Below are 13,201 nucleotides of genomic sequence, written 5' to 3'. Positions count from 1 at the left end.
TCACAGCAATGGTGTGACATCAAACGCCTGACTACATTTGGTCTCCAACAAAAAAAAAAAAAGATATGGACAAAGCCTGTTCAGTCTGACTTTACAGCTCATTCCCCTTACAGCAAGATCGCAAATCTATGTTCATAAGAAACGAATTATTAAATGGACAGGTTAGCCACAGGCATTGGACGTCACACTCACAAGCATTGCGATTTCATTTAACACCAGCCACTCCTTAAGAACAGCAACTGAGGAAACTGAAGAATGAGAAAGCACTACAAATCGAATGACGTAAAACAGTGGGTTGTAATAATTGCCTGAATTTCACAGGTCAGGGAGCTCTCTTCAATGCAAACCTGTCTGGTTGACCGAGTTTCTACCTTAAGTCAACTTGGCAAGGCTTAGACAATTAGCACCTCGACTCGAATGGAAGTAGATAAACGGGGGAAGGATTACGTCAATGTCAACACTGCAGTGAAACAGTCCTCTCTACATCTCATGACATGAGGTCATCCATATGATGTTATTCCAACATGATGATTAATTACTAAAACATATTAATCCCCAGTCATCACCCGGGTGTGAACAAAAAGGGCCCAGGTCGGTCGGGCCATACTGGAGCAGAAAAAGAAGTGCCGCCGGCCAGCCAACTGGCGGGATTTAACCTAATCTTCCCTAATCCAGGATGTCTCACACAAAGAGGGCAGGGCCACATCGTGGAAGAGAGAAGTTTTAGCCAGGCCTGTAGCAGGACCGAATCGCTGCTGCAAAGCGTTATATTTTACAGCGAAGGCTGCCGCAGAAGCGAACTTCTTTGTCTGTGACTCTTTCGTGTGCTCAATTGACTGGGGAACAGCTGCCTCACGGAGAGAATCATAAAAGGCAAAAACTTTATTTCACACCTTGATATCTAGGGCTATAAAAAAAGTTATCCAAGCTGCATGCAATTGAACAGCAGCAGGACGTGTATGGTTCTTTCCTTGGCTCCCACACAAGTAAGAAGGAAGCATTTGAGTCAAGTGTGATGGACTGATTGAGTCGGGCATAGATGTCATGTATTCTGTGTCACGTGAGCACAGAACCTTGACCTTTGTCTACCTAGTTATGACTTGATCAACCAATCTGTGTGAAATAAAAACAATAGATGACACTACAGACAGATAGGCCCGACCTTCCTCATGGGGAAACATGGTGAATCAGCTGCAGCTCAGACAAGAGAGGAATGCGCTTAAGTGACGATGGCTCCGGATGGCGGACAGGATTGGGCAAAAATATCAATGTATCATAACTACATAACACTTGTATTTTGAAATGCATTTAAAACAAAAATACGTGTTGTTTTTTTAAATACAGAAATGCATTTGCAAGTAGCCGTCCCGAACAGCAACAACATTCTCAGAAACAGTTACAGAACATGTTATTTGCTATGAATGTGATGTTTATCTACCTCAGTTGAATGCACGGACGGTAAATACACTTAATTATATATTAACGCAAAATGTAAAGTGTTGGTCCCATGTTTCATGACCTGAAAAAAAATAAGAAAATGCTCCATAATCACACAAAAAACTTCTCAAATGCTGAAGACGATTTGTCTGTAAAAATGCCATTTTGTGGGGAAAAGCTCATGAACTCCCAGGTACAACCATGGCTGCACCCATGCCCAGTCATGTGAAATCCATAGATTAGGGCCTAATGAATTTATTTCAATTGACTGATTTCCTTATATGAAATGCAACTGCATGTTGCGTTTATATATATTTTGTTAATATAGGTAGTCACTTTGGATAAAGGCGTCCGCATGCTTCCCAGCCGAAACAGTTTGGAAGAGTTCATGCATACACTACCATTCAAAAGTTTGGAGTCACCTAGAAATGTCCTTGTTTTTGAAAGAAAAGCTAATTTTTTGTCAATTAAAATAACATCAAATTGATCAGAAATACAGTGTAGATATTGTTTATGTTATAAGTGACTAGTGTAGCTGGAAACAGCTGATTTTTTATGGAATATCTACAAAGGCTCACCGAGGGCCATTATCAGCAACCATCACTCCTGTGTTCCAATGGCACATTGTTTTAGCTAATCCAAGTTTATCATTTTAAAAGGCTAATTGATCATTAGAAAACCCTTTTGCAATTATGTTAGCACAGCCGAATACTGTTGTTCTGGTTAAAGAAGCAATACAACTGGCCTTCTTTAGACTAGTTGAGTATCTGGAGCATCAGCATTTGTGGGTTCGATTACAGGTTCAAAATAGCCAGAAACAAATAACTTAATTCAGAAACTCGTCAGTCTATTCTTGTTCTGAGAAAGGTTATTCCATGTGAAAAAATGCCAAGAAACTGAAGATCTCGTACAATGCTGTGTACTACTCCCTTCACAGAATAGCGCAAACTGTCTCTAACCAGAATAGAGAGAGGAGTGGGAGGCCCCGGTGCACAACTGAGCAAGAGGACAAGCACAGGGTGTCTAGTTGGAGAAACAGAAGCCTCACAGGTCGTTTGTTTTTGGACTTGTGAGATAAAAAATAAATAAATAATTCTATCTAAAGGCAAGCCGAAGTTCGGAGCCGAAGTCTTACGCCCCTTCATCGGTGATTGGTCAACAGTACGGAATCTTCAATAAAGTATTTGTCATTCAATGTGAGAAGACTGGTTTTAATGCACATTTTTTCATCGAGAAATACTGCACCAAACATCTGACGTAAAATTGCTCGACTAAGATCTCCTCGGCAGATTTCTTTAGTTATTTTAGATTCCTTCTGACAATTTTGAGGCAGTGAGTACTGGATACAATGTCTCAAAATGGACAAAGTATTATTGACGCTTTTCCTAATTTTTCAAGTGACAGTCTTAAGGGACTATGCGAGCACACCTGTTCGGTTAGAAGAGTTCAGCTAGGCGCCAGCCGAACTGAAGCATGCTGACGCCTTAAGAGTGTCTGCTAAATCACAAAAATGTAAATGTACATGTGAACATAGCTAAATGAACTGCAACACACACTAGGTATTCATTATTGGGTTTGTTTTGGGGCAGAGCTCATTAGAATAATACTCAGCATACATTGCGATTGTTAATTTTTACATATACATACATTTAGTTAATTTAGCAGATGCTCTATCACACCATAGTACCAGACTTCTGATACCAACACAGGGTGAAAGGGGGCCACCAAATGGTGTGCCTTGATTAAAGTTAATTTATGGAATTTCTTTCCTTCTTAATGCGTTTGAGCCAATCAGTTGTGTTGTGACAAGATAGGGTTGGTATACAGAAGATCGCCCTATTTGGAAAAAGATGAAGTCCATATTATGGCAATAACAGCTCAAATAAGCAAAGAGAAACTACAGTCCATCATTACTTTAAGATATGAATGTCAGTCAATCCTGAAAATGTCAAGAACTTTCAAAGTTTCTTCAAGTGCAGTCTCAAAAACCATCAAGCGCTATGATGAAACTGGCTCTCACGAGGACCGCCACAGAAAAGGAAGACCCAGAGTTACCTCTGCTGCAGAGGATAAGTTCTCCTGACTGCGACGGCACACTACATCACCAAGGACTGGGAGCTGGAGTCAAAATGCCTGGAAACGACACTTTAGGCAATATAGCCGAGGGGCTAAGCTTGGCCATGGAAGAGTGGGTGGAGAAGAAGATATCCTGCATTACAACTGCAGGGGCCACAATACAACATTTTCGAACAATATATAAAATATATAACCCATAAGAAAAATCATGCTGTGTTTTGTAAATGCATATCTAAAACGCTCCTTATGGTCATTTCTGATCGGTATCAGACTAATTTTGTACTTCAGCTGCAATTCACGAACAGGCATTCGTCAGTGTAGCCTACTTTTCTCCAGAAAAATGCAAGATTAACGCAGAGCAAAACAATAAGAAATGTAGCTGGTTCCATTCTCTCTGTGATAAAACAGAAATATGATGGCCATGCATCGTTTATGCAAAATGATGCAAGCTAATTTACTTGTGTGGCTGCTCGCCAAAAAACATTGCACTTCTGTTTTCTGATGATAATGAAGCTATTTTCTTCGGCCAAATATGTTGCACTAATGCATTTCCATTTTAGAAAAACTATATTTGCAAACCTAGGGCTGTGGCAGTTATGAAATTATGCCAACCGGTGATTGTCAAGCAAATAATTGCCGGTCTCGCGGTAACTGACCATTAATTAACATACCCATTTAGCATCTCCTGGCTTCCACGCATAGCCTACAAGCCACTGAGATGCAGACCTTTGGAACATCTCCATTTTAACAAGTCTAATAAATCCATGTAATTATAGCCTACACCATCACAATTAACCCATTATTTATTTTAGACATGTCTAAAGAAACATAAGAAAATGTAGCCTATTTCAGAAGAACAGAATAGCATACTCTGACTTGTCCTTATGTTAGGCCCTGATCTGGCTATGCCATATGGCTGTGGGCTACACTAGGCTCATTTAGCAGACATGATTTGCTTAGAATTACGTGGCATTATTTTTAATAGTATGAAGAATGCAATTGAACATAGCCGAATAAAATAGAACGGATATTTTCTCCAAACTCCACACATTCTGTGTGCACACATTCTATTCTGTGTTGAGCGGTTAAGAAATAGGTACTCCTATATGCTTAATTTAGGATTATGTAACTTTAGTTGGGATACAAATGTTGGGATATATGTTTTGAATTTTAAAACATTAAGGCGGCAAGATGTGACTAATGGTGATTTTTTTTAAAGTTGCATGAGAAGGCATGAGGTCTGCTTTGTTTTTTTTGCACAGGCTACACACACTTCAGTCTCATTTGACAAGCCTCTCATTTCCAAGCTGCATCCCTGTGTGGCCATAATCCCCCTAAAAAAAACATGCCTTTTGCCGCCAGTGGCTGAATAGAATTCTCTTCTCCCAACTGCATGCCGAAGAACCTCTGACGCACATGGCCCTCAGTCACGTGATTGGGTCTTTTCTCTTCTACAAGTGAAGACAAACACATATGGGAAGCAACTGCGCAACTGGAGCATATTGAAGATATTGGAAGAACTGTCCACATTTAATTTTCGGCAGACAACAAAGATGAGTAGGCCTATAGAACAGCAAGAGCACTATCCTATGTCAATCTACAATACCCATAGTACAAAAGTTGACCTATTCTAGTCTGTGCGAGAAATAAATATTCCAAAACATACTCTTGGACAGTTGTGGGATGCGATAGATCCCAAATCAATTCAACCAAAAAGCTTCTTTAAAAATAAAAAATAAACTGTTTTAAGCAATGAACCTGCTGCAACAGATCAGAAAGTTTAGCTTAAAATGTTGATAAACTATCAGGCTATTTCTAAACGTTACGGAGCGCAGAAATGCGCACAAGGCAGTAGGCAATATGCGCAAAGCATTTTTCCATTAGCATGAAAGCAACATTGTCAAAAGTGACCACAATTAAGAATATGCATGTAATACATATTATAAAATGTGCATTTCTATGGTGAATATGATCTTCCCCAAACTATAAAGTCACGTACAGTGGGGCAAGAAAGTATTTAGTCAGCCACCAATTGTGCAAGTTCTCCCACTTAAAAAGAGGCCTGTAATTTATCATCATAGGTACACTTCAACTATGACAGACAAAAATGAGAAGACATTTTTTTTTCTGGAAAATCACATTGTAGGATTTTAAATGAATTTATTTGCAAATTATGGTGGAAAATAAGTATTTGGTCACCTACAAACAAGCAAGATGCAGAGAGCTGGGACCAAAGTAACAAAGCCTACCATCAGTAACACACTACACCGCCAGGGACTCAAATCCTGCAGTGGCAGACGTGTCCCCCTACTTAAGCCAGTACATATCCAGGCCCGTCTGAAGTTTGCTAGAGAGCATTTGGATGATCCAGAAGAAGTCTGGGAGAATGTCATATGGTCAGATGAAACCAAAATAGAACTTTTTGGTAAAAACTCAACTCGTCGTGTTTGGAGGACAAAGAAGGCTGAGTTCCATCCATAGAACACCATACCTACTGTGAAGCATTGGGGTGGAAACATCATGTTTGGGGCTGTTTTTCTGCAAAGGGACCAGGACGACTGATCCGTGTAAAGGAAATAATGAATGGGGCCATGTATTGTGCGATTTTGAGTGAAAACCTCCTTCCATCAGCAAGGGCATTGAAGATGAAACGTGGCTGGATCTTTTAGCATGACAATGATCCCAAACACACCGCCCGGGCAATGAAGGAGTGTCTTCGTAAGAAGCATTTCAAGGTCCTGGAGTGGCCTAGCCAGTCTCCAGATCTCAACCCCAAAGAAAATCTTTGGAGGGAGTTGAAAGTCCGTGTTGCCCAGCAACAGCCCCAAATCATCACTGCTCTAGAGGAGATCTGCATGGAGGAATGGGCCAAAATACCAGGCAACAGTGTGAAAACCTTGAAGACTTACAGAAAACGTTTGTCATTGCCAACAAAGGGTATATAACAAAGTATTGAGAAATACTTATTTTCCACCATCATTTGCAAATAAATAAATTTAAAATCCTACAATGTGATTTTCTGGGGGGTTTTTTCTCGTTTTGTCTGTCATAGTTAAAAAGTGTACCGATGATGAAAATTACAGGCCTCTCATCTTTTTAAGTGGGAGAACTTTCACAATTGGTGGCTGACTAAATACTTTTTTGCCCCACTGTATGCCAGTCAGGCTCTACAGCCGTTGTAAAGTTGCTTAATGTGCTTCATTCCATTAAGTGTGCAACTATGACTTGAAAAGTTGCCCAAAACAAAGCATGCGCCGTTTGCCTTAGGCAGGACATTATAATGCATCATTCACAAGTGATAGGCTAATATTGTCACTCATCACACTATACTTGATTTAATCTCGTCTTTACAGATAGTAAATAATGTGTGACATTTTTTAAGAAGAACGGACCATTATCATGCACGTCTCGAAACAGGGGCAGCGGGAGGGAAAAAAACACGTCATCTATGCACTTAATTAGCGAATGGAGGACACTTTTCCCACGGTTCATTTTCATGCCAGCCAGGTAGGCTATACTCCTGTTTTAAAGAGGAGCAATGTGCTTAATATTAGGAAGGTGTAGAAGAAAAAAAATAGTAGGCCTAGCCTATAGAAAACTCTTAGAGGCCTTCAACATTTTCTCACGCAATTGCACAGCCTATAGAAATGTTGAGCAACATGAGCTCACTGGCACTCATTAAGTGCCCGGTTTTGATTTGCGATGACATTTGCATAAGAGTGATTAGAGGGACAATAAGAGTGCAGAGTACAAAGCAGTTAGTAAGTTTGGTAGGCTACTAATGACCATCAGCAGCGTCAGAGCTTGGAGAAGCCTATTTACCATGACTAAACAGCCACGTGGAATTTGACTGCCGTCATGACTTGTGACCGCAGGTGTGGCGGTAATATGGTCACCATGCCAGCGCCTTCAGTAAGTATTCAGACCAGACGACTTCCTGCACATTTCGTTAAGTTACAGCCTTATTCTAAAATGTTTTCGTTTGTTTTAAACTCTGCATTCTATACACAATACCCCATAATAACAGGTTTAGATTTTTTTTTTAAAAGGGTAATAACTTATTTACATAAAAGTATTCCGACCCTTTGCTATGAGACTCGAAATTGAGCTCAAGTGCATCCTGTTTTAATTGATCATCCTTGAGATGTTTCTACAACTTGATTGGAGTCCACCTGTGGTAAATTCAATTGATTGGACATGATTTGGAAAGGCACGCACACACACACAAACACTCTTGTCTATCTATATATGGTCTCCACAGTTGACAGTGCATGCCAGAGCAAAAACCAAGACATGAGGTCAAAGGAATTGCCCGGAGACGTCCGAGACAGGATTGTGTAGAGGCACAGATCTGGGGAAACGGACCAAAAAAAATGTCTGCAGCATTGAAGGTCCCCACCCTTGACTTTCAATTTAAAAACACAGATTTGTTGTCAGACTCACTATGAGTATATACTGAATAATAGGCTTATAATAGTAACCCAACAATAATAATATAAAACATAACATGTCTAATATAGGCCTAATAATGATACATTGAACAAAAATGTTAAAAACGCAACATGTAACTATTTCAGTTCATTAGGCCCTAATCTATGGATTTCACATGACTGGGAATACAGATATGCATCTGTTGGTCACAAAAAAATGTAGGGGCGTGGATCAGAAAACCAGTCACTATCTGATGTAACCCCCCATTTGCCTCATGCAGTGCGACATCTCCTTCACATAGAGTTGATCAGGCTGTTAATTGTGCCCTGTGAAATGTTGTCCCACTTCTCTTTCATGGCTGTGTGAAGTTTCTGGATATTGGCGGGTAACTTCAATACGCTGTCGTACAGATCGATCCAGATGTAGGTGACATGTCACCCACATCTGGATCGATGTGTACGACAGCGTGTTCAAGGGGTGACATGTCTGGTGAGCCTGCAGGCCATAGAAGAACTGGGACATGTTCAGCTTCCAGGAATTGTGTACAGATCCTTGCGACATGGTGCCGTGCATTATCATGCTGAAACATGAGGTGATGCTGGCGGATGAATAGCACGACAATGGGCCTCAGAATCTCGTCATGGTATCTGTGCATTCAAATGGCCATCAATAAAATGTGACCGACCGGCTCGATTCAGTCTTATGCAGCAAAACAGGAAATTTAATTTTTTACATAGGATACAAGTAGAGACTCAGAGTTGGAAAATGGTATATCATACACTACAGTTGAGGAACAATGGGAAAGTAATTCTGCTTTGAAGGTTGATAAACTTGTAAACTCACTTTTGAGAAAATGAATCAAATGTTCTGGTACCTACTGGAGAGCTTCGTCTACACCCATTTAGCATCATACAAACTTTTTGAAGCTTTAGCCCCACCCATCTCTTTAAGGATTCACTGTGGGGCTATGTACTAAAACAACAAAGGATTTCAAGACTAAAAGGGTGTGTTCGTCATCTGGAGTGCCAGTATGTTCTTTGGGTTCGTAAACTCAGAGCGTTGTCAGATTGTCCGTTCGTAACTTCAGAGCGTTGCGGTCTCGGCGTGTTCAGCACGCACACTGGACGCAGTCAAGCACCCATACTAACGTTGGCTAGCTACTTCCAGACACAAATGAGGGAACAGCTCACTCTGACCATTTTACTCACCCTAGCAGAGCTGGTTCGGCTGACACCAGCCATATTCGGAGCGAATTTACCAGCTACGTCTGAAATGTACATGTTGCGTTTATATTTTTGTTCAGTATAATATTAACTCAGAACAAAAATACATATTAGCCTAAGTGTATATACACACACGTTGTCTTCAGATACACCAACCCAAGGCATAAGCCCAAGTATGCATTGTGGAGGAAAGAGATGGAACCCAGGTCATCCATGCACCAAACAGTGATGCGTGAAACGTCTTTTCATGGGCAAAAGTCACAGCCGCTGTTCTGAGAAAACCGGTAGCTGTGTAAACCACAGTGACTTTACTAGACCTACCGAATAATGAAGGCTCTGGTTTCAAATTCTGTGCAGAAAGCGATGCACCAGGCAACCAGTGTTGAGCAGGGCACGGGCATGGATTGACCTGAGTTTATCCATCTCTCCTGTCTCCATCTGGCTACATGGAGAAGACAGGAACACAGGGCCAAAAAAGCCTCTGCCACCAATGCACGGATTGACACCTTTCATGCCATCATGCCAACCCGGACCGTACGGATCGCTTTTCTTTACACTTTTTAAATGCCTTTACGCCGACCGGAATCATACGGTGCGGTTTCAAAGTTTGTGTGTCAGACTGTCCTTTCGATCTCAATTCCAGCCATTATGATGGATGCGTAACCAGACCAGCATAGTACAGCTTGGCTCAGCTCAGTCGTGCGAGAAGGGTATTAGAGAGCACCAGAGGTGTGCAGTCTATCTGCTTTCCAGGCACAGGAGGTGACTCGTGCAGCGACCATCAATAAATGCATTACAAACGGAAGTAATGACTAATGCAATATGGCCAGCTGGTAATATTTTAGATTCTCAGCATACGAAGGATCTAGGCCAAATAACTGCTCCGTATGGCACTGTTGCTTGACAGATTCAGACCAAGGTAAAACAGATCAATTGTATACTGGGCTAAGCCTAACTCTTCAGACTAAGCCTATGAAGAAAAAAAAAAGTAAGCCTAGGTCTATAGCCAGAGTCATGTATATGGCTCTAGTCCATAGGCTATAGCTTGCTTCACTCCACAAACTGAAGAAAATCAAACCTTTACCAAATCACATATGGCGGTTGGGGGAAAATGGCTATAAAAGCAGACCGAGGAGAGCACTGCATTGCATCCTGCCAACTCTGTACTTCTCCTGCATTCTGCTGATGCTGCAGGGAAGGGTGACATCCATCCCGAAGATTGCTAAATAATAACACAAAAAGCACACTACTATTGATGAAAAGGACATTCATAAGTGCAAATAAAAATCTGTGGTTGACATAACATGGCAATTATTTATGTTATGCTGAAAGGGAGTTGAAATCTACACATTTAATCAGACCACCTCTCTTTTTTTCCGGCAGACATTTCAGTTGGAGTTAGTTTCCATGGGCGACTCAACCACATCTTCCTTCTCTACATACCAACGCTGGGCACTGTGGACAGGCCAGGCACAGAAGTCTAACTGTAGCCTTACCTCTCATTTCCCTTTGCCACCTAAAAGAGGTCACACACACACACACACACTTTAGCAATACAGACGCAAAAGAAATTCGCTATCTATCAAAAAGGCCAACTAAAACCAAACTGTGCCGATGGCAGGCTCTCGCAGTCTGCAACTTATACAAACTTTGCTTATACAAATGAATAAAAATATATTAAACGCCTTTTTTTTTTTTTTACATACGTCTACTGCAATGCATTGTCAATGGGGGAAAAGCCAAATAATGGGAATGAATAGAAAAATACCCTGTATGCAGGGACGTACAGTTGAAGTCAGAAGATTACATACACCTTAGCCAAATACATTTCAACTCAGTTTTTCACAATTCCTGACATTTAATCAGAGTAAAATGTATCCGTCTTAGGATCACCACTTTATTTTAAGATTATGAAATCTCAGAATAATAGTAGAGAATGTTTTATTTCTTTAATCAGATTCCCAGTGGGTCAGAAGTTTACACACACTAAATTAGTATTTGGAAGCATTGCCTTTAAATTGTTTAACTTACGTCAAACATTTTGGGTAGCCTTCCACAAGCTTCCCACAATAAGTTGGGTGCATTTTGGCCCATTCCTCCTGACAGAGCTGGTGTAACTGAGTCAGGTTTGTAGGCCTCCTTGCTCACACACGCTTTCTCAGCTCTACCCACAAATTTTCCATAGGACTGAGGTCAGGGCTTTGTGATGGCCACTCCAATACCTTGACTTTGTTGTCCTTAAGCCATTTTGCCACAACTTTAGATATGTGCTTGGGGTCATTGTCCATTTGGAAGACCCATTTTGCAACCAAGCATTAACTTCCAGACAGATGCCTTGAGATATTGCTTCAATATATCCACATCATTTTCCTACCTCATGCCATCTGTTTTGTGAAGTGGATCAGTCCCTCCTGCAACAAAGCACCCCCACAACATGATGCTGCCACCCCCGTGCTGGCTTGCAAGCCTCCCCCTTTTTACTCCAAACATAACGATGGTCATTATGGCCTAACAGCTCTATTTTCATTTCACCAGACCAGAGGACATTTCTCCAAAAAGTACTACCTTTGTCCCCATGTGCAGTTGCAAACTGTAGTCTGGCTTGTTTATGGCAGTTTTGGAGCAGTGGCTTCTTCCTTGCTGAGCGGCCATTCAGGTTGTCGATATAGGACTCGTTTTACTGTGGATAGAGGTCATTTTGTACTGGATTCCTCCAGCATCTTCACAAGGTCCTTTGCTGTTGTTCTGGGATTGATTTGCACTTTTCGCACCAACGTATGTTCATCTCTAGGAGACAGAATGCATCTCCTTCCTGAGCGGTATGACAGCTGCGTGGTCCCATGGTGTTTATACTTGCGTACTATTGTTTGTACAGATAAACGTGGTACCTTCAGGCGTTTGGAAATTGTTCCCTAGGATGAACCAGATTTGTGGAGGTCTTGGCTGATTTTCTTTTGATTTTCCCTTGATGTCAAGCAAAGAGGCACTGAGTTTGAAGGTAGGCCTTGAAATACATCCACAGGTACATCACTAATTGACTCAAATGATGTCAATTAGCCTATCAGAAGCTTCTAAAGCCCTGACATCATGTGGAATTTTCCGAGCTGTTTAAAGGCACTTAGTGTATGTGTATGTGATTTTCTGATTTTTTTCCCCCTCATTTTGTCTGTCATAGTTGAAGTGTACCTATGATGAAAATTACAGGCCTCATCTTTTTAAGTGGAAGAACTTGCACAATTGGTGGCTGACTAAATACTTTTTTGCCCCACTGTACAGTGCTGACAGGAAATCACATTTACCTAGAAAGACCGCATATCTAACAAGCATTGTGTATAAATGGCAATGACAGTGAACCCAGGCATGGCGAACCAGGGTATTCCATTTCCTTATGAGGCCCCAGTGAGTTGTACTGGCTGTCAAAGGCTTTCACATCAAAATATAATTGAGTTATTCCAACAGAGAGAGGAGCACTGCTCACAAGTTCCTTAGTACAGATTCTAAGATTCTCAAGGCAAAGCAAAGCAAACTCAACCATGGCTGCCTGCCTTGCCTTGGCAGGATCCTGACCTCACCCCAGAGATAACCTGGCCCAACTAAACAATTTATTAAACATTGTCCTGAGGCTGGTAGAGCTGCAGCTCACTCGACTGAAGCACACAGACAGCACAGCCAGGGCATGCAGAGGGGATTCCTTGGTTTGTGGGATACAAAGAAAAAGAACAGTAAAGAGGAAAAATTAGAAAGGAACAAAAAAACAGGAGGAAATGATGTTAAATGAAATAAATCAAGGGAGGAGGAGAGGACTGTGGGTTGGGTTGCCTATCTAGTAAAGGGCCTGGATCTGCATCCTTTTAGTCTGCATTCTAGCTAGGGCTGTCCCTGACAAAACAAAATCTTGGTCGACCAGGAAGCACCTGTTCTTTCGACCAATCGATGTCAATTTTTAAAACGTGTATTTTTCCATATATACACACCCTGTGTTATAATAAAATCAGCAAAAAAAGAAATGTCCTCTCACTGTCAACTGCGTTTAT

The 13,201-nt window shown here is 41.2% G+C and overlaps 1 protein-coding gene across 5 annotated transcripts in view; it reads right to left on the bottom strand.

Annotated features, from left to right (window-relative positions):
* Nucleotides 1-13,201, bottom strand: part of rock1 (Rho-associated, coiled-coil containing protein kinase 1) — a 70,647-nt gene that overhangs the window by 37,493 nt on the left and 19,953 nt on the right. The window lies entirely within an intron of this gene.

This window comes from Oncorhynchus kisutch, linkage group LG27 (genome assembly GCF_002021735.2).
Source record: "Oncorhynchus kisutch isolate 150728-3 linkage group LG27, Okis_V2, whole genome shotgun sequence".
Lineage (NCBI taxonomy): Eukaryota > Metazoa > Chordata > Actinopteri > Salmoniformes > Salmonidae > Oncorhynchus > Oncorhynchus kisutch.
The sequence above is the reverse complement of the archived record's forward strand: the minus strand, read 5'-3'. Positions and strand labels throughout refer to the sequence as shown.